This window comes from Lagopus muta, chromosome 1, assembly GCF_023343835.1.
Source record: "Lagopus muta isolate bLagMut1 chromosome 1, bLagMut1 primary, whole genome shotgun sequence".
In the NCBI taxonomy this organism is placed as follows: Eukaryota; Metazoa; Chordata; class Aves; order Galliformes; family Phasianidae; genus Lagopus; species Lagopus muta.
This window is the reverse complement of record NC_064433.1, coordinates 44027837-44051567: the sequence shown is the minus strand read 5'-3', so window position 1 is coordinate 44051567 and position 23731 is coordinate 44027837. Positions and strand designations below refer to the sequence as shown.

Sequence of the window (23731 nt, the reverse complement as noted above, 5' to 3'; positions counted from 1 at the left end):
GTGAAAGCACGCCCATGGACAGCTGATGTGTTAATCTGACAGGCCGAATCTTGTTTTTCCATTTATTTTCAGGTTTGCTGAGAGACTTAAATGGGAACAACTGCTAGACCACATTGTGTTAACCTGCCAATGATGCCTACATACATTGCCTCCCTATAGAAAATTTTTATGGGGAAAAGTTTATGGGGAAAAGAGATTAAAAAAATCTTGTACATTAATTTTCTTTGCAAACTGAAAGACAGAAAGTGGCAAAAACATCCTCTGTGCCTTGATATGCCACAGGTCAAGACAAGACATGCCAGGTATGTATATGTCTGCAAAATGCTACTGGTTCCCATGGCACAGACACAGCTTGAAAGAACGCTCTGAGCAGACTGCTGAAGTGGCATCAGGGCCAAGAGCAGCATATGTATCTGGACTGCATACAAGTAATCAAGGGCTGGGGAAATAAAAATAATTTTGCAGTGAGTGTGTTGTATTAGCAGAAACTGCTTCGGTTCCTTTCTTTTATCCACTTGGATCAAGCTATCTGAAAGTGTTTCATGTCTTCTGTTGAATCACATGAGGAGAAAAGATAAAGAAGATAAACGCTCAGCTCTTGCTCGCTGAGTTTTTGTTGAGCTGACTGTGATTTGATGCAGAACTCTTTTTTTAATGTATATAGACTCTAAAATGTGGAAGCAATGCTTCTACATTCCCAGTAAAAGGCTAGGCATATTTATTCTTTTTCCAATGTGTTGAATAAGTGTACAAGTTTACTGACAGGTACTGTGTGGGCAAGATTTTAAACAAATGTTTAATTTTTACTTTTCAGGAATAGAAAGACTTAAAGAACAAAAGACTTTACATGAAGCAAAGTAAAAACTGGGACATTGTGAAGCATGTCCTGGTGTTGTTTCAGAATTAAATTGTGAAGTGCTATCGACATGGACTGGTGGAGGGCACCAGAGAAGCCTGTTGTGTAGTGTCCACAGAGTAAGAATCTTACTCTTCCTTGCAAGGCAGGCAACAACTGACTAAAACCCACACCAATCCACATTATCTAGTTCCTGATTGGAAATACTGGATATTGTTATTCATAACTAGTCTTTGTGATGCACATTATGATAATTGTCAGATGCTATGATACTTCTTCTTATTAGGTAAATCTTGTATATGTGGATGAGATATTATTTTTCCATGGGTATGTTTATATGAATTGCAGCCAGTGCTTCTACCTAGAGAATTATGTCAATGTAATGCATGGTTATGTAAGTTTTGTTTAGGTCCTCATATGCTATGCGTTACACGGCCTGGAAGACTTCCAGGAGTGAAGTGATGGGATTGGTATCTGCTGCATGTGATTTTCTCTCCCCCTTCTTTCCAAAGGTGAATTTTGTGCTCTTTTTGTTTTCAGTATCCTTTAAAATAATTATTACATTTTCTGTACACTGTTCTGTCTATATCTATGTGACTCATAGTCAGAGTAGAAGATACTGAGCTTTGTGCTTGGGATAATTCCACTGGGATCTCATCCAAGTCTTTAAGCTGGCCTACCGAGAAAGCTCTTTTTTCTGCACAGCTTTTCTTGGGATATGGATAATCCACTGTGCCTGAGCAGTGAAACTGCTGTCTATTCTTCCTTGCCCTGCCTCTCTCTGAAGGTGACCGTTCATATAGGTGTCTGGGGTCCCAAACTTCTGAGTGCCTTGGGAATAAGGATGCAACGCTGAAATTAAAACTGAAGATTAAGCACAGGTCTTAGACCTGCACCTAGCCAGGTGAAGATGTGTAGTGCACATCTATAGTGCTCCTTCTCTGTTCTACAGGGTCAGTGAGGAGAACAGAAGACCCAGGTTACAGTGCTCCCAGGAGGGTAGGAGTGCTGCTGTGGGACATATGTTCCTGCTATCCTTCATCATTTTCAGCTTTTCGAGTCTGGAGTCTAGCACTAGTTCTTCAAATCTGGGTTTTAAAGCAGAATCACCCTCTATGCATTATACAAGTGATTACTTGAGTGGCACAAGTCCTTTTGACTGACTATTACTTCTGTGTCTTTTTGTCTTTGGGGTTTCTCCCAAACAGGATACTGTTTTCGAACTGAAATGATCTGCATGTCTCTTAAGAGCTAAGCTGTCTGGAAAACACTTTCATCAAATTCCAATACAGTTTTTCTAAATGTGTTTCTTTTGCCTCTTGCTAGCTTATCCGTGATGCTGTTTATCCAAAACACCACCTGCTGTCAAGGGCAGTTCTGGCAATTTGAAATGTCTTTGTGTCCATGAAGCAGCCATACCTGTTAGGTTTAATTTCTGCAATGAATTAGCAAGTGTATTTTATTTAAAATTGATTCATCTTCCCTGCCCTCCTACCACCAGCAGTCATCTCTTTTCATCTGTGAAAGCAATGATGGAATTAGGTTGCTAAGAACCTGGAAGGTTTGCTTTCTCTATACCAAATTTAACATAATATATGCAAGAAGCAGGACAGTTTTTCTGGTTTTCTGCCATATCATATAACTCTGGTGTCTGTTTTCTTCATGACTAATAACATCAACTACTTATTTCAGTTCACTTGGAGAAGAGGGGAAAAAATGGTATAAACCTTGGAGGTATAAACCTTGGAGGTATAACAATACAGAAGTACAGTTCTCTAGTAAATATTTCAGAATTCCAAGAGAGTCTGGAACATGGGAATAATACTCATGGAAACACACCAGATTTGTATATGGAGTGGATGCCCAAGAAGTCTGATTCAAAGTGAGTCTGAGAGTAGTTTTCATGATAGTGATCTGCACTGTGTATTTGGATCACAAAAAGAAGGAAGGAAAGAGAAACTGAATTATTTGAGAGTATATGTGGACCATAACATAATAATAGCTCCTGATTATTATTATTTTTTTAATTTCTTTTTTTATTCAGGAGAACCTTAAATATCATGGATTAATGGACAAGTGTCAACAGAAGATTTGGACCTTTGCTGCCAGAAGGCTGCATGCATGGTGCTACCATCACATCCACTGAATGTGCTTGAGCTTTCCTATGCAGGTTTTAATTTCCTGCCACTGATTTTGTTTTTAAATTTTTTGAGACGTTAGAAGATCTTTAGCCACTACTGTGTATCAGCAGCTGAAAGGATTTGTGAGGATGAATGTAACTATTTGCTCCAAAAAAACCTACGTAGCTCTTTTCACTCCTTTTGGCAAGTATCCATGAACACATTTAAGTTATAGAGAGCCCTGGAGCAGTTCTTACTGCAGTATTTGACCAATGCATTGTATGGACTGCTCTCCGTTTGTAAGTTTTGAGAGCTTTTCTGTGCAGGCAGCCCAAACACTGGAAGGTCAGCAGTCTGATGCTGCCTTAAAAACCATGAGAATGATAAGTTAGAGGACAGCATTTTAAAGCTGAATTTCATAAGTTGTTTTCTGATCTGCTATGCTTATCATTATCGACTGTATTTTCTTCTTTTGTTCTTCTCTCCTTCCCCTCCCATTCCCTTGTATCTGTTGTTGACCAACTTTGACTATAATGGTAAAATTGCTTTTTGCAGAATTTTGTTAGGACAGAATGTTGGCTCTTGGAGTATTACTGATACAGCTCATAGTGAAGAGATTAAATATTGAATTCAGTGAGGCAGTTCCAAGCAGGTTTTTACATTATTTGAATAGAACCAAAGCCTGCTTACTCGGCTCCCCTGGAACAAAAGAAATTTCAGTATTTTCTGGGACTGTCACTGAATGTTATATCAAAGTCAATGTCAAAGTCTATGGTACTCGCTCTGTCTTCGGAAATCTTTAGATCTCATATAAATAAACACCTCACAAAAATATATGTTGCATATTTGGCAGTGGAGAGATGCTGCAGCTCGGTGACAGAGCCACTCTTTGAAAAGGGACTCACCACGTGTTCCCAAGAGACACATCTCATTAAAATAAAACGCAAGGAAAACACGAACATATCGAGAATAGTGGTCAGTCTATTTCAAAGGCAACAAGCTATGCCAAGAAAAACATTGTAGTCGTGCTTCCAGCTTAAAACAACATTTGAGAAGCATACTGGAAAGCTTTCTACTTCAGTTTCAGTTGAGTGCCAGTGTAAGTTTTCAGGCTTAAGTACTTATCTGAGCACATTATGGAAAATACAGAATTAGGAAGAAACTGTCCTAATATTGGACCACTTTTGTTATCTGCTCTGGTTGAAAAATAGGTTGCTCTTCAAGAGAGAGCAGGAAGAAGGACCTAGAAAAGAGCTTTAAAAAAGAATTATTTTTATTTTTTAAAAAGGGGGAATCTAAATTGGAGAACCAAGTCAATCACATTTATATGCAATAATGAATAATGTATAATCCTTTTGGAAGTGATTGAAAACCTAAAAAAGAAATTCCTTTTCCTTACAGTAGTAGTACAGTAGTAGCTAAATGGAAAGCTGGTGGTGAAAACCCTTGTTTTAGGCATAACAGTCTTATCTGCAGAGTCTTTTTAATGACATTACACAGCAGTTTCTACTGGCTACATGCTATATGAAATCTGTTCTGCTAAATATTGCTTCTTTGAGAAATTATTAGCAGAATAAATATAGCGCAGAATTGATTTAAAAAAGTCAAAATAAATGTTCTTTTAGTACACATTTCTATGGATAATTGGGGAAAACAGTACAAACCGGAAAGAAATGAACAAGAAGAGTTAAAAGGATGGTAGTGAAGCTGTCTGGCTTAGGTGACTTCTAGCAAAAGGTGACATCCAAAATGCCCTGCACCAGGCAACTGAGAACACCTGAGGTAAGAGAATCCTTATCAGCTGGCAAAGGGGCCTCTTCCTTCTCTGGATCTTCTGGATATCTGGATATTTCTGGATAGAAGGCTTGCTTTAATGGGAAGTGGCTAAATTTGGGTGATGCTAATTATCCTTCATGTGTACATTTTTAAACTAATAGATTACCTCAAGTCTTGTATGAAATATCACAGAGACACTTGATTTCTGTTGGTTTCATTTCCCAAGAATATTTTTATTTCTTTCACTCTCGTAAAACAGGCTTACCTCGTTTCCAAATCTCATTCCTTGCACAGCTACCTTATAATCACCAAAGCATTACTTCAAGGTTTGGCCTTATCACAGGAGAATCAGAGATGATATACAGTGAGAAATAGTGCTTACTAAATTTAAACATCAAGGCAAATTGTTATCTACATGCAAGACAGCTTTATTTTTATGATCATTTATTCATTGCTCGTCTAGTGTACCGGGAGCTGTGCAGCACATATTGCTAGGTATACTCTCTGCCCTTTGAATATTGATGTTTTGGAATTCTCCTGAGAATGAAAGGTGGATTGATCTACTCTTGAAGCTTGACAAGTGATATTCTTATTTATCTTTTTAGAATGAGGAAACAAAATGCAATCACCATTCTTTCTGAGCATTTGGAAAAATGTATATAGCAGATGTGAACAGTTGCAATTTTCATCCTCTTTTAAACACACTGGATAGGCATACTTACAGATTTTATGATCTGATTGCCTTCTTCATATATAATATAATAATGTATTTCACCGCCACAGATGGGGATAAATGCTGCTGGAAAACAGCTACGAAAGGTAAAATATAAGTTATTCTTTGACGTGTTGCATTTATCTCTTTAATAAACCTGGTTCTTTAAAGAACTATAGCCAGCCACGAATAGCATAATTTGTCAGCCCAAAGGGGCCTGGTTGCAGAGCAATTAGGATGCCTAGCCTCAGAGAACAGTGAGCATGAGTTCTGCTTCATATATGTGCTGACAGAGGTTCCCAAGGGATCCTGCTGTAAGTGAAGCCTTAGTCATTCCGACTGACAGGTGGACAGTGGGCAGGGTGATGCCAACAGCCCTTCCCTACTGTTTTCTGCAGAAGTCAGCATGCTGACTGAAGCACACTTACCCAGGTCTCCTCCCGAGACACAGGCAGATGGTGGATGTGTTTGGCAGACGCCTATTGCTGCCCTCTTATGGACAGAGCCAACAGTGATCAGGAGTCTATAACCAGCAGCAAGGTACATGGTGGTGTGCTTCACGCCTAGAAAGCCTCTGTGGCTCAAGTAGTGGCAGCCTTATCTTTGACAGCGTTAAGATTATTGATGGCGTCAGTAACCAAGTAATCTATTTGCTGTGTTCTGCTGCACAGACTCAAGTCTTTGTCTTGCTGCAGATTGCTGCCTGGTACTTCCTTATTCAAAAAGGCAGACTGTCCGTGAAACTTGTTATAAGAGCAAAATGGATTAGGAAAAGGGCACTGCTTGCAAGCAAACTGAATAACAATATCAAATCTGATGGGTTAGTCAATGAAAACCCAGACTTCACAACTTCTTTGATAAGAGAGAGATTATTAACTTTCAGTCTGCTGTTCACAAAAATAGAAGGAGTAAGCTGGGTAGGAGTGTCCTGCTTGCAGAACTTACTGAGAGCTCTCTAATAATCTACTTGTAAAATCTTCTATTAGCATGGTACAAAGGCAGAAAACAGCTCATATAACACTCTGAAAATAAAGTGTCACAGTAGAGCTGACAGCTTCTGAATTATGGCATATTTATTGCATTTAATATTAGCCTCAAATTCGACATAATTTTTTGTTGGCTGTGCTTTGCTCAATGAATGTAGTCTCTTCCACTTGCAGAGTGCATGCAAACAGACTGTGCCTTCCTTGTGTGTATTCTGTAAGTGTGTTTGCAGTATGGAATACTTGGTATCCACAATACAAGCTGTGCTATTTAGCTGTGATTAGTTACTTAAGTCATTTGTTATTATTTCCATTACCTAACTGGAGGAAAGGAATTTATAATTAGCCTGGTGAGCTTGGATTGCTGAATAAGGCAGTAATTTGTGGGATGAGATTTAGCAGTGAAGTAGAATTAGGACAGACATTTTTCCTTTTCTTAATTACATAGATCTTGTTCACAGAATTGATACCAGAAAATTAAGTTACTCTTAAGACTTTAGGAAAGGGAACATATTAATTTTTAATACTGTATTCTATTGAAAAAGGAGATGCAGCTATGTTGTTAATACTAACTGTGAGCAATATTGCAGAGTTTGGTTTATGTAGGTCTGTAAGTCTGGTTTGGTTTATGTGAGTCTGTACACACCTGAGATGTGTCTTTGATGTACTTAGATATCTTTGATCTATGGGCTATGGCTCTCCTCACCACCCTTAATTTGAGCCTTAAATCAGTGATGTAGCTGTAGGTTGAGGCTAACAGTTTGCTACTGCAGGTTTTGAGTTAAAACTCTCCCTTGCTGTTATGGCATCTTTTCGGTGCAACCTTTGTAGAACTGCTGAAACATGTTAGGAATTTTGACAGTTAGGAGCCAGCTTATTCCTTCTTCCATGTTTAGTAGGACTGGAAGTTTTTCTAGGGATGTATTTAATGTATAAGTTAACAATAAGAGTAAGGTCTAATTGGGGACCTCATCTTCGGCTGAGTCTGTATGGGAATATTACACCTGCCTAAGGAGTATTATCCTTAAGTATGTTCTTCAGTGTCAGTCTCGCAGTTCTAAGTATAAGCTCAAGATTCAGTACTGGGCTGATTTTAATAAGCAGTCTCTGGTACCTCAAGTTTTAGTTCAGTCTATATTTGGCTTTCAATTTATGGTTTGAACTTCAGCCAGCAAAACGGAGAGACCGAGATTAGGCTCAAAAGTGACAGAGAAGTACATCTGGCCTCTCACTGGTCTGTGATGAGCACGAGGGTTTGAGCAGTGCTTTCAGAGCAGTCTTGACCTCTGTTGGGTTCATACGGAAATGCTACATTACATGTCAGGATGAGTTATCTTCAGAGGGTGCCTATCACTCTTCACAGACTACTCAGAAAAGTAGTCTGAATGGGCTCCCAGCTCAGATGTCTGCACCAAATGCCTACTGCTGGATGAGATGAATCAGGTCTGTTTTTGCACATTGGCAGTAGTGCTTATGAAGATCAGCTGCATAAATGTTCAGCACATCAGTTGCAATCTAGTACTGCGCTGGATTTCTCTCAGGATATCTTGATCTGAGGTTGCTGTCCTTCTCAGTTATTCTGAATGAAATTTTGAGTCTTTTTGGCAAATATGGAAATACTGTAAAAGTAAGAAAGCTGGATCCATAGTAGGTGAGTTCATTCTAGCCTTGTTCAGGCTTGATCTAGTTCTGAAGCAAGTGTCTTTCCACAAGATGCTGGGTGGAGACACCCTAGGTTCTGTAGCTCAGCCAGTCTGGCTATTTCAGTTGGAAAACTCTATTTCTTTTATGCTTCTGTTCAGGCCAGCTTTATGCTGCTTCTCCTTTCAGACAGATGTGCAGATTCACCTGGCTCCTGCACCTTTGATAGAGTTTTCCTCCTTGAGTTCCGTTGCTGTGAAAACAAAGAATAAGCAATACTTACTGTGCCTTTCATCTTTATCTGCAGACTCTGCTAAGTCAGCCACCTTCTCCTTGTGGAGAAGAGGAAACTGTTGTTTTGAAAAGGCTTGACTGGGAGCTGAATCTTGCTCCTGTGAGGGTTGGGCTCGGCGCAGAATTCATTAATCTGATGCTCTGGCTTCAACAGGCATTTTTCCTTCCTCCTTCCTCCTCCTTTCCTTTCTTCTACTTGGCTGCTCATCCTTGTCTGGCTCTCGCCCCACCATGCTAGTTATGAACAGAAATGCTGAATAAATTGGACTGGGGGACAGTTCCAGCTAAAAAAAAGATTATTGTATTGGAGGTCCAGATTATATTTCAGCTGAATCACTTCCTTAGGAGACTGCACAAATGTTTGTGCTGGGAAGGCAGTGCAAGAAGCAGGATTGGATGTGAAGTAGGAATGGCTTCAGCTGACAAAAATATCATGACTGCCAAAACCTCAGTCCCAGGAAAGTGCTCTCAGACTGAGGGCGAGTGAGATTGAGATCTCAGATTGAGATCAAGTGACCTGGATAGATTGTTGGCAATGGACTTGCTTTGAGCAGGGAATTGGACTCGGCGACCTGCAGAGAAACCCTTCCAACCTGTATTATTCTGTGGTTCTATGATTCAAACTTAAATCCTGTTTCAGACCTCCTTTGGCTTTGTAAATTTTGCACTCTCATCCTTTAAATGCATCCATCATGCTGTTCTTCAAGAGCACAAACACAAAGCTATGATCAATACCATTCAGTGAAGGCAGAGGCCCTTTGACCATTTGGTTTACTGAACATAGTAAAAGTCACATCCCATGCACCCCAGTTTTCCTTAGTAAGAGGAGTATAATTGTGACTTTTCTTTATTTTTATTTGCTTTATCTTAAATAAGAATTGCAAGTGTGGTGCTGGGTGAATACTGTTGTGTTTGGATTTGTTACAGCTTAATTGTAAACAATGAGAAAGCTGAAAAGTGTTGTCTAGGCAGAAGCAGTAGATAACCTCCTGGCTGTTCTATTGTCAAACTCTGCTACCTGTGCTTCTGAGCCTATTCCTATGGCGAGTGGCAAAGCAGGCAGTGTCTTTGGTGGTGCAGGTCTACCCCTGAAAGCCATTGTTTCTCAGGATCACTTTCTCAGGGCCCCTGTATGCTGGTAGAGTAGATAGCATAGCTTTGTTGAATATATACCTCTATTTCCTCTTTTAAAAGAAATAGATAAATAAATAGTATGGACAAAAATGTATGTGGAAGATCTAGTTCTAAACTTCCACAATGGTTTAAGTGAGAAGCAACTCTAACTATGCAAAGGCAACTGGAATGAATCATGTCCAAGATATTATGTATCCAAGTGGGTATTTGTAAGAAATGGCGTAAGCCAATACAGATCTACTTATTTGACATCTAGAACATTGATGGATTCAAAGAAGAGGAATAAATACTCTGTAATACATGACTCACCCCATTCTAGGATGGACATACAGATTAATTCAGATGAGTTGTACTTTAGAAGTGCCTCTCCATTGCACTAAAAATGTTATCTAGACAACTAGCTCAGTTTTGTTTGTTTACCTTAAAGACATCTGAAGTTTTAGTGAGATGAATATCACCCCCAGTTTTCTGCAGGCCTACCTGATGTCTGGGTCTAACATGGGGAAGTGAGAGCCTCATCCTGGTACCAACATGAACGTGTTTAGGGCTACTTGGATTTGATCCGTACTGAAGACAGGGGCTTGTGGTGAGAAAAGAAAGACAGAAGCGTAGTGACATGCAGAGCCATGCTGGAGGGCATCAGCCGTGCAGGGTCCTCATGAAGGATATCATAACTTGGGGAACATACATCCAGGGTGACGTGCAAGAGATTGCTCATAGCTGGTGCTGCCCAAACAGAGGGCCTGTGAGTCCCTGAAAGGCAAAAAGAAGCACCGCAGTAAGATGGTCTGGGAGAGAGATACTCCCAAATCTTCTTACAGCAGCTCTGCCTGCATTTCTTGCCTGCCAGTAAGTACTGCCTCTGACAGAGAGTGGCACATAAGTTGCATTGCTCAGAAGCTGACAGCAAATTATTATCTGCAGCATGTGAGGTATATTTTAGAGGAACTGTGTTTCAGAGAAGTATTGTGGAGGGCCAGGACCCTATCGGCAGCTCAGGAGCATAGTCTGAACAGGAATTCCCTGGAAGCAGACCTGATCCCAGTTGAGATCTCCTGCCAGTTGGCTCCCTTCTCCCTGCCTGCACAGCTGTTCATATTGCTGCGTGAGAGACTGGGCTGGGAAACTGATGGCACAGAGGTATAACATGTTCTTTATTATTTTGCTGTGTTGTTTGCTGTCTTAAGTGGCTCTGCTGCCAGATGTCCATGATGCGGTTCAAACATCAACCCTTGCTCAGAGCTTATTTTTCAAGGCTCAGCACAGCCTATTGCAATGAATAGCTCTTGCACTGCTTAAAAGAAATTTGTCAGCATCATTTATACAAATAACATGCTTAGTGAATAGGAGATACCAGGAGATACCAAGCCTGCCAGGTATCTTGCATTTGTCTCCCCGAGCTTTCTGCTCGTGTCCTTTCAAAATCATTCCCGATGGCCACCCTTTTTCTGGCCCTCAGAAAATATACTATGCAACAATGAGCCCCTTCTCCTTTGAGTCCAGTGAGCTGAGAGACAGTCACAGCACCTTTGCTTACCATCAGTGACTTCTTGGAGAGATTGAAATCAATCCTCAAGGAGGACTTGCTCTTTTAAGGAAAGTCAGTAAGCTTTTGCTATTTACTGGTTGGCATATGTATTGGTTATTTGAACCAGAGAAGGCAAAACCCCTTGGGCCTGTAGCCCAGGGCTCTGTGAGTTTATTTGGGAATGGCTGACAGCTTGCTATCCCCAGCTCTGTGCTTCATCCTGGACATGTAATGTGCCTCTGAATCAGCTGCTGCATCACCTTGGTTTACATCATGGTTGCATTCTGTGATATAAGAAGGCTGATTCATGTTGATTCACCAGCAGCTCAAATGTCGATGTGGTTTGGGCAGGGCATAAAGCAGGGGATCTTTCACCTTTTATTCCACCTAAGGAATGAGAATCTTCACTTGCATCCCTTAGCCAAATTTGAATATGGGAAGATTCACTGTTCTGCAGAGCTTTGCTGGCAGTCTTTATTGTTCTCTTCTTCCAGGGACTGTCTGAGATCTGTGATTGCAGGAACATGATGGGCTTGGGCTGTGCTGCCAGCCTGTCCAGGTCTGCAAGTAGACTATCCTCTGTATTTCTTGTTGGCTCATTGAGACTCATCCTTGAGGATTTTCCTTCCTTTGCCTTTCTTTTCCGCATCTTTAAAAGGGTTCTAACCCATTCCTGTCCCCTTTAACCAGTCTCACTGGAGTTTGAGAGCACTATGACACAACTTAAAAAACACTACAAAATATTCATTTTCTGCACAGAAGCTGTGGACAGAGTTATTAGTGTGGGTTATTAGGTACTGCAGTGAAAAATATTGCCCTTTGTGTGCAGGAGGCTTCCTAACAGCTGAAAAATCTGCTTTCTGACCTGCTGGCATCCTACTCTGGGCAGAGCTACGCCAAGCAGTTCTCAACCTCAATACACCACTCTCCTCCTTCTTCTGCCATTCATTTCCATCCCTGCTGCATCTCCCAGCTCTGTCTCTGTGACAGTGTAAGAGGGGGAGGTCTAGAGAATTTGTTCCGAGAGGCCTAAGTGGATGGTGTGGCAGGGCAAAAAGAATGGCAAGAAAGGTGGACTTTGTGGGTCCAGGTAAATGCTGTTGGAATGGAGACAGAGGTAAGAGGAAGCTTTGTTGTGGAGCATATCAGGGAAGACTCGCTGAAGGAACAAGTCATATCTTTTGTTAGATACAGCTAAAAAGCTCAGATGTACTTCTAAGCACACCAACTTTCTTGTTGAATTGGAGGAAAAAATCAAAGGCAGCTCTTCCTCAAGGGTATGTTGAGAACAAGCCTTCCTTATGCAGTCTCTGCTCAGAAATAGGTTTGACATCCTCTTTAGTTCCTAGAGTTCAAACCAGTTTAACATCTTTAAACACTTGCCTGTTTGTTATATAGCCAAATCCTGCTCTGCTTTCTCCAAAATTAGCAGAGCTTCTGGAATAGTAGAGCTGACCAGGATCAGTCCCTTCCTGTTGTCTTTGTGCACAGTTTCCCCTGATGTTTACTGGATAAACTGCCTCAAGCTAAATATGTCCATCAGTGTATGCGTTAGGCTCTGTCCCAAGGCTTGCCATGGTACAAGCACTGTGTGAAGGAAGTCTCGTAGCATATGATAACATACTACCTTCGTGTTTCTAGTTTACTGAAGGGTAATATGGGATATGATTTCAGGGCAGACTGCTGATTTGCAGCCTCTTCAGGAAACTGTAATGTTCACTTAGACACTATCCTTAGCCTGAATGCATTAACTCACTGCTGAAAGGATAGCCACAATTTCAGTTAATTGTACAGTTGCTGGGAGCAATAAAAGAAGAAAAAGTTTCTCATTGTAGCTGGTCCTCCCACTCATGGGATCCGCTGGTCTCATATCCTTGCTGTCACACCACAAACCAATGGGGACTAAACAGTATTTTTGGCTCTTGTTTGAGTTGGAGGAGGTGGGGGAAGGACTTCTTTGTATTCTGTGCAGCCTTATTGAGCAGTATTGTTGTATTTTGCCACACTTTTCAAGTGTTTCCCAAAAGATTACCAAATCTATCCTGAGAAATATCTGTGGTTTATTTTGCTTTATTTTGAAAAAAGAAGTTGAGATAAAAAGAAGTGAAATTGAGAGAATTCATGCCAGGGTTTTCTGGCCTTGGGTTTTGGCTTAGCTTATTAGAATCTGTTAAATTTAAAGTGAGCTGTTGAAAAGTCTGTTTGGCAAAATGCAATCAAATGGTAATGTTTCCAGGCTTTTTCCTCCAATTTACAATGTAGGGCTGTAGAACAGGTAACCAGGAGACATTATGCCACATCAGTCCTCAGATCTGGAGAGTGAGATAGAGAGAAATATGCTGTTTGCCTCTGAAGTGCTAGCATTTGATTCCAAAGGATCCCTGAGCTCATTGCTGATAGGAGGAAGCTCTTACTCAGATGTGAGGGCACTGTCTTGGAGATCAGGGTCTTGGCCTCAAATTCAGGCAAGAATTAGATATCATTGTGCATAGAATTTTCCCCCAGGCATTTGTGAGGGGCTGGGAACCTCAATAGCTCTGTGCCTGTTCACTTCTCTGAGAAGGGGTTTCTCCAGGCTTTTGGGGGGGGGGGGGGAAAGGGGGACAAATGCTGATGAAAGCAAATGCCAAAATGTGGAAATAGATTAAGGCCAGCAAAGCTTAAAACAGGAGATTTTTCTCTCTTCCTCCTTGCAGTCAGCCATTCTTGTTCTTACAGAAAACAAACTAACAGTTGCAACACAAGAATTTGTGTGACCTTGTGGCATACTATATTGGAAAAATTGCTTTTTTTTTTTTCTTTCTCCCATGGGCTGTTTTTCAGCTGGATCAGTTCTCTGATCTGGTTCACCATGTGGCTGCACAAATATTTATGATGGCACAGTACAACAGATGATCTGGGCTGGGAGATGATGTGGGAGTGGGAGAAAGCAGGAACTGCTTCACTGGAAATTTTGCACACATGAAAGAATACCAAATTGCAGCTGAAGGAAGAAAGGATTAGAAGTGGGAAGACACATAGGAGAAGAGAGTTGAAGAGTATACGTGATTCCCCAGAAAGGAAAACATGGCTTAAAATGCCAAATGGTGCAACTACAGGAGGTGAAGATCATTTCCAAATAACGCAGTCTGCAGGTAGTTTAGTATTTCACCCAATCAAAAGTAGTGGGTCTGCATGGACGTGACCCCTGCACTTCCTAATAAGCTGCAAGATCTGAAGGGAGATCCTATGGGAGAATATGACCCACAGATTTATTAAGCAATATTTTCCCTCTGGGTTGCTTGCAGTAGCCTTTTGGGCCCTTCATGCTGCAGTGGCACAGCACCTGGCCAGGCCCTCACAGCAAGATGATGTGCAGCCTTCTGCCTTGCCCATTGTCATTGTGCACCATGCTTTCTGTCACCGGGCATTTGGGCTTGTCTGGGTTAGGACAGGTGCCCTGTCTGTATCTGTCCATACTCCCCAAAATGGACTCGGCTGTAACTTTGGATGGCCTCTGGCAATTGCTTCAGTATATCTAGGTTTTATGCCAAAGTATTCTATTTCCAAAGCATCCAGCTGGAAGAGAGAGAAATGAGGAACTTTCGTTTTCTGCTTTTTGAGGCTCTACTGTGTTTTTATAAAATGCTTTGAAGATATTTCTCAGTCCAAAAGGGAGCTCAAAGCACACTTCATTATTAAGCTAATGCCATTGCTGAGTCTATTCAAAGGATCACAGCAATGTGTGTGCTGAAAGGCCTTGCTGGACAGGATGGACAAAGTGCTGGGCTGCATCTCTGCTGCAGTCTCAAGCACCAGTTGATACTTGCTCTTTTTCTCCAGTACCCAAGTAACAGTTCAGATACGTCCAACCTGATTTTGAACCTGCTAGCTCAGCAGTCCAGGTATAGGGAATAAAGAGTTCAGCAAAAATGTCCTGTCAGAACATTTGGATAATGTGAGCAGCACTGAGATACGTGGCACTGCAGGTTGATGGTTGCCTCTGCCCCAGAAGACCAATGTTTGGATCTTTTCACATTGTTGTAATGGACTGCACTTCTTCCATACTACTGAGATAAGTTTTCCCTGTTTACAGCTGTCTGCCCCACTATTATGTACTGTCTCCCAGGTATAGATGAGACAAGGTGAGGGCATTTTTGCTCTGTGCTCAGTGTCACAGCAGGATGGACTGTGTGCGAATACTCTGAATCTGGACTAAATACCATATCTGATTTAGTACAGCAGTTCTTGTGTGCATGTTCCCAGGGACACATGAATCGGTTCCTTTTAGAAATGAGGCTTATCCAAATGAGTTTTCATTTTTCACTGGCACTTATTTCAGAAAGTACAGTTTCAGTCAGTATCTCCCTATCTTTTCAGTGAATGATGTTATTATACCTCCACCTCTTGAGAGGCTCTCAGGATCTGTAGTGAGATCAAAGATGTCAAGTACTCTCTGATCTTCATTAAAAGGGAGAGGCAACAGGGATTGGGCTGGCTCATGCAGTGGAAAGATCTTTTAAAAATCTTGGTCTCTTCAAGCTTCAATAACAAAGCAATCATAGAATGACTTAGGTTGGAAGGGACTCCAGAGATCATCCAGTTCCAACCCCTTGCTGTGGGCAGGGCTACCACCCACCAGCTCAGGCTGCCCAGGGCCCCATCCAACCTGGCCTTGAATGTCTCCAAGAGTGGGGCACCCACAGCTTCTCTGGGCAGCTGTGCCAGTGCCTCACCACTGGAGCAATGACCCTAGCGTGGCTAAAGGACACAGAATAGTGCTGCAATCAGACACTTTAGTTGTTTCTTTCTTTTGCATGTGGGGAAGGGTCTTTCCAGAGCAATAGAAATTCTGTGTTGCCCCTGTGCTGAGCAGGGTGGCAGGAAACCTGATGGGAAGGAGTAGCCTTGGGAGCAAGTTTGTAGCTCTGTCTGCTGCAAGCTGAAGGGCAGCACCACTGGGCTTAAAAAGCAGTGGATGAATAAGAAGCAAAAATACCTCTGTAGCAGGAGGGGATGTCTAGTGCCCCAGTGCCTTGCTCTGGGCAGGGAGGTAGGATGAGCCCAGGCTGCAGGGCACTGCCCTGCCCGCCCATGGGAGCCCCATCCCAGGGCTGTCTGTGGGTCTTTTCCAGCTTGCACTCAGAGATGTGAATACATCTAAGCTGACTAAAAATATTCTTATCTATTATTCAATATCTCTTCATCTTTCACCTTGCTGCTGGGCTGCTTTGTAAAACTTTAACAATAAGCTCATTTGATTGAAGTGCAGATAAGGAGTCAGCTCCTGTGTGCAGATTTTTGCTGGAGAATGGTTCGTGAAACCCATTGGGTCTGTCTGCTAGCTTCAAGGCCTATAGACACTGCCATACTGCCAGGAGAGAATGCTTTGTTTCCACAGAAGTTTCAAGTTCATGATATGAGACAAACATACTATTGAGCCTTTATTTAAAAATATATTTTGCAAAAGCACTGAGCTAGACTCCAATACCCAGGAATACCAAATGAGCTGTTCACTCATCTGAAGCAATGTTCTAAACAGTTTTCATGACAATGTTTTTTTTTTTTTTCAATTGAATGATTCTTTTTCATCAGCATCAGAATGTTTGGTGAATGTATCTGACAGTATTTTGTTGAGGAGTGCATAATAGCCGTGTGTTTGAAGATGAGAAGAAATTGGGGAGTTACCTGATGTGAGAGGAGAGTGCTGGAACAACTCTCCCCCTGCCATACCAGTTTGGATATTATAACACAATCTGGTTTTGGAAACATGCAGATTTTTTTTTCTTTCTTCTTCTTCTTTTTTTTTTTGCAGGAAAAGGCAGTGCACTTTTCAACATGACCACAAAGAGGAGTTGCCATCTCTAGCCTTGCTCAGCCTGAACGTGTGCTCCATGAGAACATCTGTCTCATGAAGGTGCTTATTCAGGAATGGTAGTGGAAGCCCAATTCCAATCCGTGGTGGTATTTATAGTCCAAAATGTCAATCCTACCCAAATTAGGTGATTTCACCACAGAGTATTTGACTGGATGCCCTAGTGTAGGTAGATGGATCTTGGGCACCTACTGCTGCTTTTGCCACTGTGGTGGTAGTTGTGGTTGTGGTGTGTTCTTCGCTTGTACCAAAGAATTGCTTTTGCAGATCCTTCAGATCTACTGTGTAAACAGTATGGAAAAGTAAACCATTTGTATCATCTATGTTCTCAGTATCTGCCTGAATCCTGATCCTAAAGGAAGCAATGTTAAAAAACATTGGGGGAAAAAAAAAAGTCTTCTTAATTAAAAATTAATTTAAAATCTTACTAAGCCTCTTTGGCCTTAGCTATACTGAGAAAAAAACAAACAAACAAACAAAAAACAGCACTAGTTTTAAAACAGTTGTGTTTAATAACATGATAATTTGTCACAAATTTCTGCCCTTGCCCATTCCAAGGACAAAATGAAGTTTAACACTGAGATAGTTAGAAAACATTTTACCTCATACATTTTAACACTGCATTTTCCCAGTATAGTGCTGGGTTTAGGTATTCTAATTTTATCTTTGGTAATTGGTTCCTAATTTTATTGTTGTGGCTGTTGCTCCCTGAGGGCGTTCGGAAATGAGATTCAGCATTTAAAAAAGAAACCCTAGCTGAAACAGACTTTTAATAATGAAATCAATGAAAGAAGCATTCCTAACTATAAAACCTGAGCATAGATACATAAATAATTGTTACAATTTGTTTAGTGCTGATTTTCCACCCTGTTGCATTTAACCATTCTTATTGTCCTGTCTCTTATTCTGCGCAGATCTGCAAAACTCCATTCGGAATGGCTGATGGATGGCATTTTTTCAACCAAAGTGTTTTTCAGATGTGGTACAGTCCACAGGAAGCCTTTTGAAATAGAAGAGGACTGTGGCAGCCAGCACAGCATTATGGTGTTATGACTAAGGAACTGTTTTGAAGAATGAGAGATATTTCTTCTGATAGAGCAATAGATGATACTTACCCTTCTCTTCTGTGGGAAATCTGGTGGTTCCAGATGGGACGAGGTATGTCTGTGGGACTCTGGGTTTCCCACTGGGATGGCCAGGTGCTCCTATCCCTGGGTGCCCTTCTCCACATCAGCAGAGATCAACAGTGACGTCCGTGGGGATTGCATCTGCAGACCTCTCCATTCCCATGTCTGTAGATTACTCAGATAGGATAATGTGTTTAAAAAAGGATTATCTTTCTGGGTCTTGTTTGCCAAATATCAGCCTGGAGCCAGTTTTTACAGCTGAGTTACAATGACCTGATAGCAGTGTTTATGATAGAAATTGTGCCAACTACTTGATACCAGCGGCGCGCTGGTCCTTTAGTCACTGGAAGACTTTGTTGTCAGAATCACTTTTTATTTTGCAGATGGGAATATGTGTGGTGAATAGTGCTTGGTGCCTCTCAGCACAGAGGCTCCATGCTGGTTAGTGGTTAGCCAGCCTCACAGGCAGTGCCTGCAAGCATCCCCACGCAGCGCTGCCAGGAACAACAGCGGCTGACGCTTGCACAGCACTTTTCCTCTTTGGGCTGATCACGGGACACACTGCACATGAGCTGTGGGTGCTGCAGAGCTGCCACTGCGGCTTTCTGGCAGCCCAGGGCAGGAGGGGTCATGGTGGTAAGCAGGGCATGTGCTGCCCACCACTCCTGCATGTGCCCTTGAGTAGGGGACACAGGCACCATTGCTTACTGGGGATCGCTACCACACTGCCTGCCTGAAGATTGGACTCCTTTACCCTATGGACAGACATATCTTTATAGGGATAGTTTTAATTCACCTGGTATAGCACAACAGTTCCCTCAGCTCTTTTTACTACTTTTCACGTCACTGGGGCAGAGAGTGGGAGTTTGTTCCTTTAAGGCGAATAGTTTTTGATTCTGATCTGATTCCCCACCCTTGAGGCACTTTTGGGTAAAGAATACCAAATATGCAAAATCATATCATGTTTTTACAGTGGAGTTACTAAGCCTCATTCACTCCTGTGTCCTCATGCCAAAAAAATTCTGATGAGGCAACCCCACGACAGGGGGGTTTGCTCTGGTGGAGCTGCAGAACAACCGTTCTGTGGATATGCCCTTGGGATACTGAGAAGCAACAGCCTTGTGTGTTGGTATGGGCAAAAGCTACCTAGAATTTTGATCAAAAGGAAAATGTATTTGCTGAGCCACCCTGAGTAACACTGAGCAACTTCTGCAGTACTGTGGTTGTTGTCACTGGTTGGGTTTGAGCTGCTCGTAGTCACATAAAAGAACATGAGAAATGACATTGTGATCCGAGACCTCTGAGCTTAGGTTGGTGATACATTGCCTGCTTTTGGTTAAGCCCAGTATGAAGGAAATTGCTGCTGGTTGTGTTTCATCAATGCGCTGAGAAAAAGGGCTGCATTTATGTTTTCCAGAAAGTTGCTGAATCACATCACTGTGTAGAATATATTCCTCAAATTGTCTCTCTCCAATTTCCAAAAAGGAAAAGGAGAAGAAAAAAAAAAAAAAAAAAAAAAAGAAGCAGAGCTGTATCAAAAGATGAAACATTATAGGGGTTAGTTAAGGAAAAGTAATTCTATCTTTTTAAAAAAATCTCAAGCTGCAATGCCTAGGAACTGAAGGGCAGAGTGTTCCTTTTCTCTGTTACTTCTGCATGACCTGTGCTTGACTATAAGTATTGCAGTCTTAAAGCCTGCTCTTGCTCCCCAGGAGACGAATGCTAAAGCATTCTTAGACCTTAGTGTGTGGGGGGGAGAGCTCTCAGTATAATTTCATGTATAAATATTGTATGCTCTGTGCCTGTTAAGTTTTTACAGAAATGGAAGTTAGCTGGTGCACACTCTGGTGGCCAGTCCTTCTACATGGAGAATTCACAGGGATGACACAGTAAATTACACTTGCGGATCTGCCATGCATTATGCACCATTTTCTCCTTTGCACATTTGTTATTTTTAAGATGAGAAAGCATTAGGCCTCTCAGTTAAGCTTCTTACAAATGTCTTTACTCCCAAGCCTACATCTTTTAGTTGCCAGCCTTTTGATCTTAAAGGCTGAATCTCCGTTTGTTTGGTAAGATCCGCTTTCTGTTAAATTTTTCTGCTCACAGCTCCCTCTCTGTTTCAAAAACAAAACAAGAAGTCCCATCATTCTGTCTTTCCTTGGGCTATAAAAACAGGGCAAGGTAAGGCTCTTGGCACAGGTTTGTATTACTCTTAGCAGAGGCACCCTAGGCTGGGCCTTCTGGGCTGAACCAATAACTACCGACATTCTGTACCTATAATAAATGTATACATGGGTTGAAGGTTTTTATTTTTATTTTTGTGTGTATGTGCGTGTGAATTAGAATGGACGTAATGTTTGATTTGTTGAAATTTGGACATATAAACAGTAATCACAGTATCACGGTAACTGATATTTTTGTGTTTTCTGTCTTCTGAATGCAATTTTAATACTGATCCTGCTTCTCTAATGTTATCTGTGACATGCAGTTGTGCATTTTCTAGTTATTCTGATTGTTCAGCAGGCAGCCCTGAGCTTACTGCATTCTTGCCTTCTAGCTAGTGCTGTATTGCTTTGGCTATAGGTGTCAGAAGATGAAATCCTGCTAAACTTTGAAGAAAGGAGGCTGAAGCATTAGGACATGCCAGCGACTACAGAAGAGAGAAAACAGTAAGTGATTCTTGACTTCTTGCAGGGCTCAGGTGTGAACTTGAAGATAGGGCAAGGAGGAAAGGAAGGGAGACGTAGCTGCAATCCTCTTGCCCATGGCCTGGGCAGGTGGGTGCTGCTGCTGCTCCATTCCTTTGCAGGGTAACCTGATGAGGCCCTGGGATTGCTCCCTAAGACATGATCGTCCTCCACCTTTGGCTGTCCTTCCCTCAGGGCTGTTCCTGAAGGCTGAAAACCCGTCACACAGAAAAAGCAGGCGGCCTGCTCCCTCTATAGGCTTTGCTGGTTGTTGCTGCCGTGAACTGGCTGCCTCTGATCAGAGCTGCATGCGTGTTTTGAAAGCTGACAAAAACTCTTACTTGAGGTGTATTTTGCATTTCTTTCACATGTTTGCGTGTTTATGTGTGTAAATGTATATATATGCATGTGGATTCATGTTTGTGTATTTTTCATGTTGTTTAATGGCTATACATGTAGTCATATACATGTAGCTACTTCCTCTGCAGAAGGAACATGTATGAAGCAGTTTTTACTGTTCAGTCTTGTTTCTTTTTGAACCAATGCATTATCCTTTTTGTTTGTGAGCTATCCGTTTGGTGACCGTGTAACCATAACGCTCTTTCAATTGCATTCTGCCTTTATTAAGGGAAGAGATGCTGTCTGAACCATGGCACACTTCCTCTCCAGCGCCTGCTCTCCTGACTGCACCAGCACCACAGTTCTTGATGCCATTCTGATAACAAAAGCAATCTGGATTCAGAGCATCCTCTTCGTTGTGTGGATCAGCCCAGGGAGCCGCCGTGCAGCCCCCTCCCAGCAGAGCTGCATGGAGGGAGGCAGGGTGGGAGGCAGGTGTCCTCAGGCAGCTATTGCAGCTGGGTGCCCCTTGCTGCAGGCGCAGCTCCCTGCCTGCTGCTGGCGTGGGTAGCAGAGGGGATTCCCCTGCGGTGTCTGAAACAGCGCTGCAGGGAAAGATCCAACACATCCGTGGGTTATATATTAACAGTCAGTGATGACCTTCTGCAGGCTGGGGGAGTAACTGTCTCACTGAAGCACTGGTAAAGAAGTGGCAGTTTTTCTGCTATGCAGAGCACAGGTATTAGCACCTAGCAGAAGGCTGTCAGGCAATTTCCATGCAGTGATACTGTTATCAATTACTCCTTACTTTTAAAAATGTGAATAAATTGTTCTGAAGTCTTTGGTACTAAATTAATGGCTGTATGTTGTGGGGAACAGAAGGGAGACAACAGGAGAAGTTTTAACTAAAACACTGAGGGCACTTCCAAGGAAGCATTTGGAGAATAGCACACGAGTTTTGCTTACAGAGAAAAACCTTAGCAGTCATTCCATGCTGTGCTCATTTTCCCTTCACCAGGTCTGACCTTGTTCTGTGTTGAATGCAGTCTGCTGCAGTGGGGGTTATGGACTTTTGTCACTTATAGCACAGACAATTTGCTTTAACTTAAGCTTAAAAGTAAAGCCATGCCAGGATGGCAAATCACACCAGCAGTTGAATGAGTGACAGTTTATTTGTCTTTGGAGCTTCTGATGAACGCAGAAGTAGTAGTGAAAGAAAAAATAAAGGTAAGTTACATAAATATCTAATGTATGAAATCTATAATGGTCTTTTTATGTGGAATAAATTACTTTCCAGTGGTTACATGCATAGGTATACTGAGGATGATTTCATCTGGTGTCCATTGTGCACTGTGCATAAATTCAGAAGATGTTTTGACTAAAGATGATACTTTCACAGAAGAGCTTCCTTTTGGTCAATATATTTCACTGTTTAATTAAAAAAAATCCTGGCCATGTTTCAATTCAATTATTTGGTCTCTGGTGTCATTTTTTGACCTTCAAATACACATACACAAATCTTCGTTTTCACCAAAATATCATCTTTTTGATTTTTTTTTTCCAAAGAGCTTCTCAAAGGAGTTATTTTCATTAAATTGGATTGGATTAAATTATATTTGCATTAAATTGGATGATTGGAATTGTATTGTATGGAGTTTGTGTAGCCAAGGCTTTAAGTGCCCTTACATAATTAATATGAAACAAAATACCTGTGGTGTTTTTCTGTCAGGAACTCAGCTGGACGGACACCTGCTGAGACTCTTTTCCACTCTGTCAACATGGGAAGCACACACTCTGTGCTCAGCAAGGTGAGATAAGAAGGGATTTGGCTAACTAAAGGCTTGTAATACATATCAACCAGCACAGGAGATTGAAGGTGGACCATGATGAGGGCAGGATAACAGCTATAGTGTAGTCTGGGAAGGAAGTGCTAACATATAGGGAGATGAGGGCTGATATGGAGCTTGTCTGCCCCTTGGAGTTGCTACCACAGGCTGGTAGCAACTCATCCTCCCCAGACTGCTTCAAGGAAAAGAGAGGCATGAGTGGTGGAGAAGAGGATGAATCATTTTGCATAAATAGCTGGCGCTGTGGCAGCCAAGGAGGAGAAGGGTGAAAGGCCAAGGGGAGCCAGGATGAGGTCAGAAGAAAGGATAAGTGAAAGCCAGGGATGAATGACACAGTGTATCTATTAAATTGGTGGAGTCCAGGATGTAAAGGTGGTTAGGGATAGTGTGGGGATTGTTTGGATGCAAGGGCACTGTATGTATCCTTGCAGTGCGGACAGTGGATGCCAGAAGTCTGTCATTCATCAATCTTGGAACTGCTGCCAGTTTTCTGAGTACAGCATGTCCAAGCGATCATTACGTGACTGCAGTCAGAAGCATGCAGAACAAGCTGCCTTTAAGTCATATGTGGACAGGGGGAAGAGATCATCTGTGACAATTTTGATCAATGTTAAAAAAAAAAAAGCTTTGTACTTTGCCATAAATTAAACTTTTGTTGTGACGAAGAGGCAGCAGCATCAACTTCTGCTCGCTAGAATTGTCTTGCATGCAGGCTTTGACAACACCATTTCTTTTCAAAAGACATGAAGAAATTCTAGCATTAGCTCTCAGACGGTTGTGCCATCATGCTCCTCTATTGCACCACACTGTGTCACAAAGAGTGCCTTACA

The 23731-nt window shown here is 41.9% G+C and overlaps 1 long non-coding RNA gene across 5 annotated transcripts in view; it reads left to right on the top strand.

Moving 5' to 3' along the window:
• Positions 1 to 22581, top strand: part of LOC125688022 (uncharacterized) — a 110144-nt gene extending 87563 nt beyond the window's left edge. For 3 of the 5 annotated variants that reach the window (XR_007374573.1, XR_007374569.1, XR_007374570.1), the window contains 3 exons: positions 16839 to 16940; positions 17813 to 18056; positions 20612 to 22581. This is a non-coding gene — a long non-coding RNA (uncharacterized LOC125688022). The remainder of the gene's footprint in view (positions 1 to 16838; positions 16941 to 17812; positions 18057 to 20611) is intronic. The other 2 variants (XR_007374572.1, XR_007374571.1) reach the window with 2 other exon arrangements.
• The last annotated feature ends 1150 nt before the right edge of the window (positions 22582 to 23731 follow it).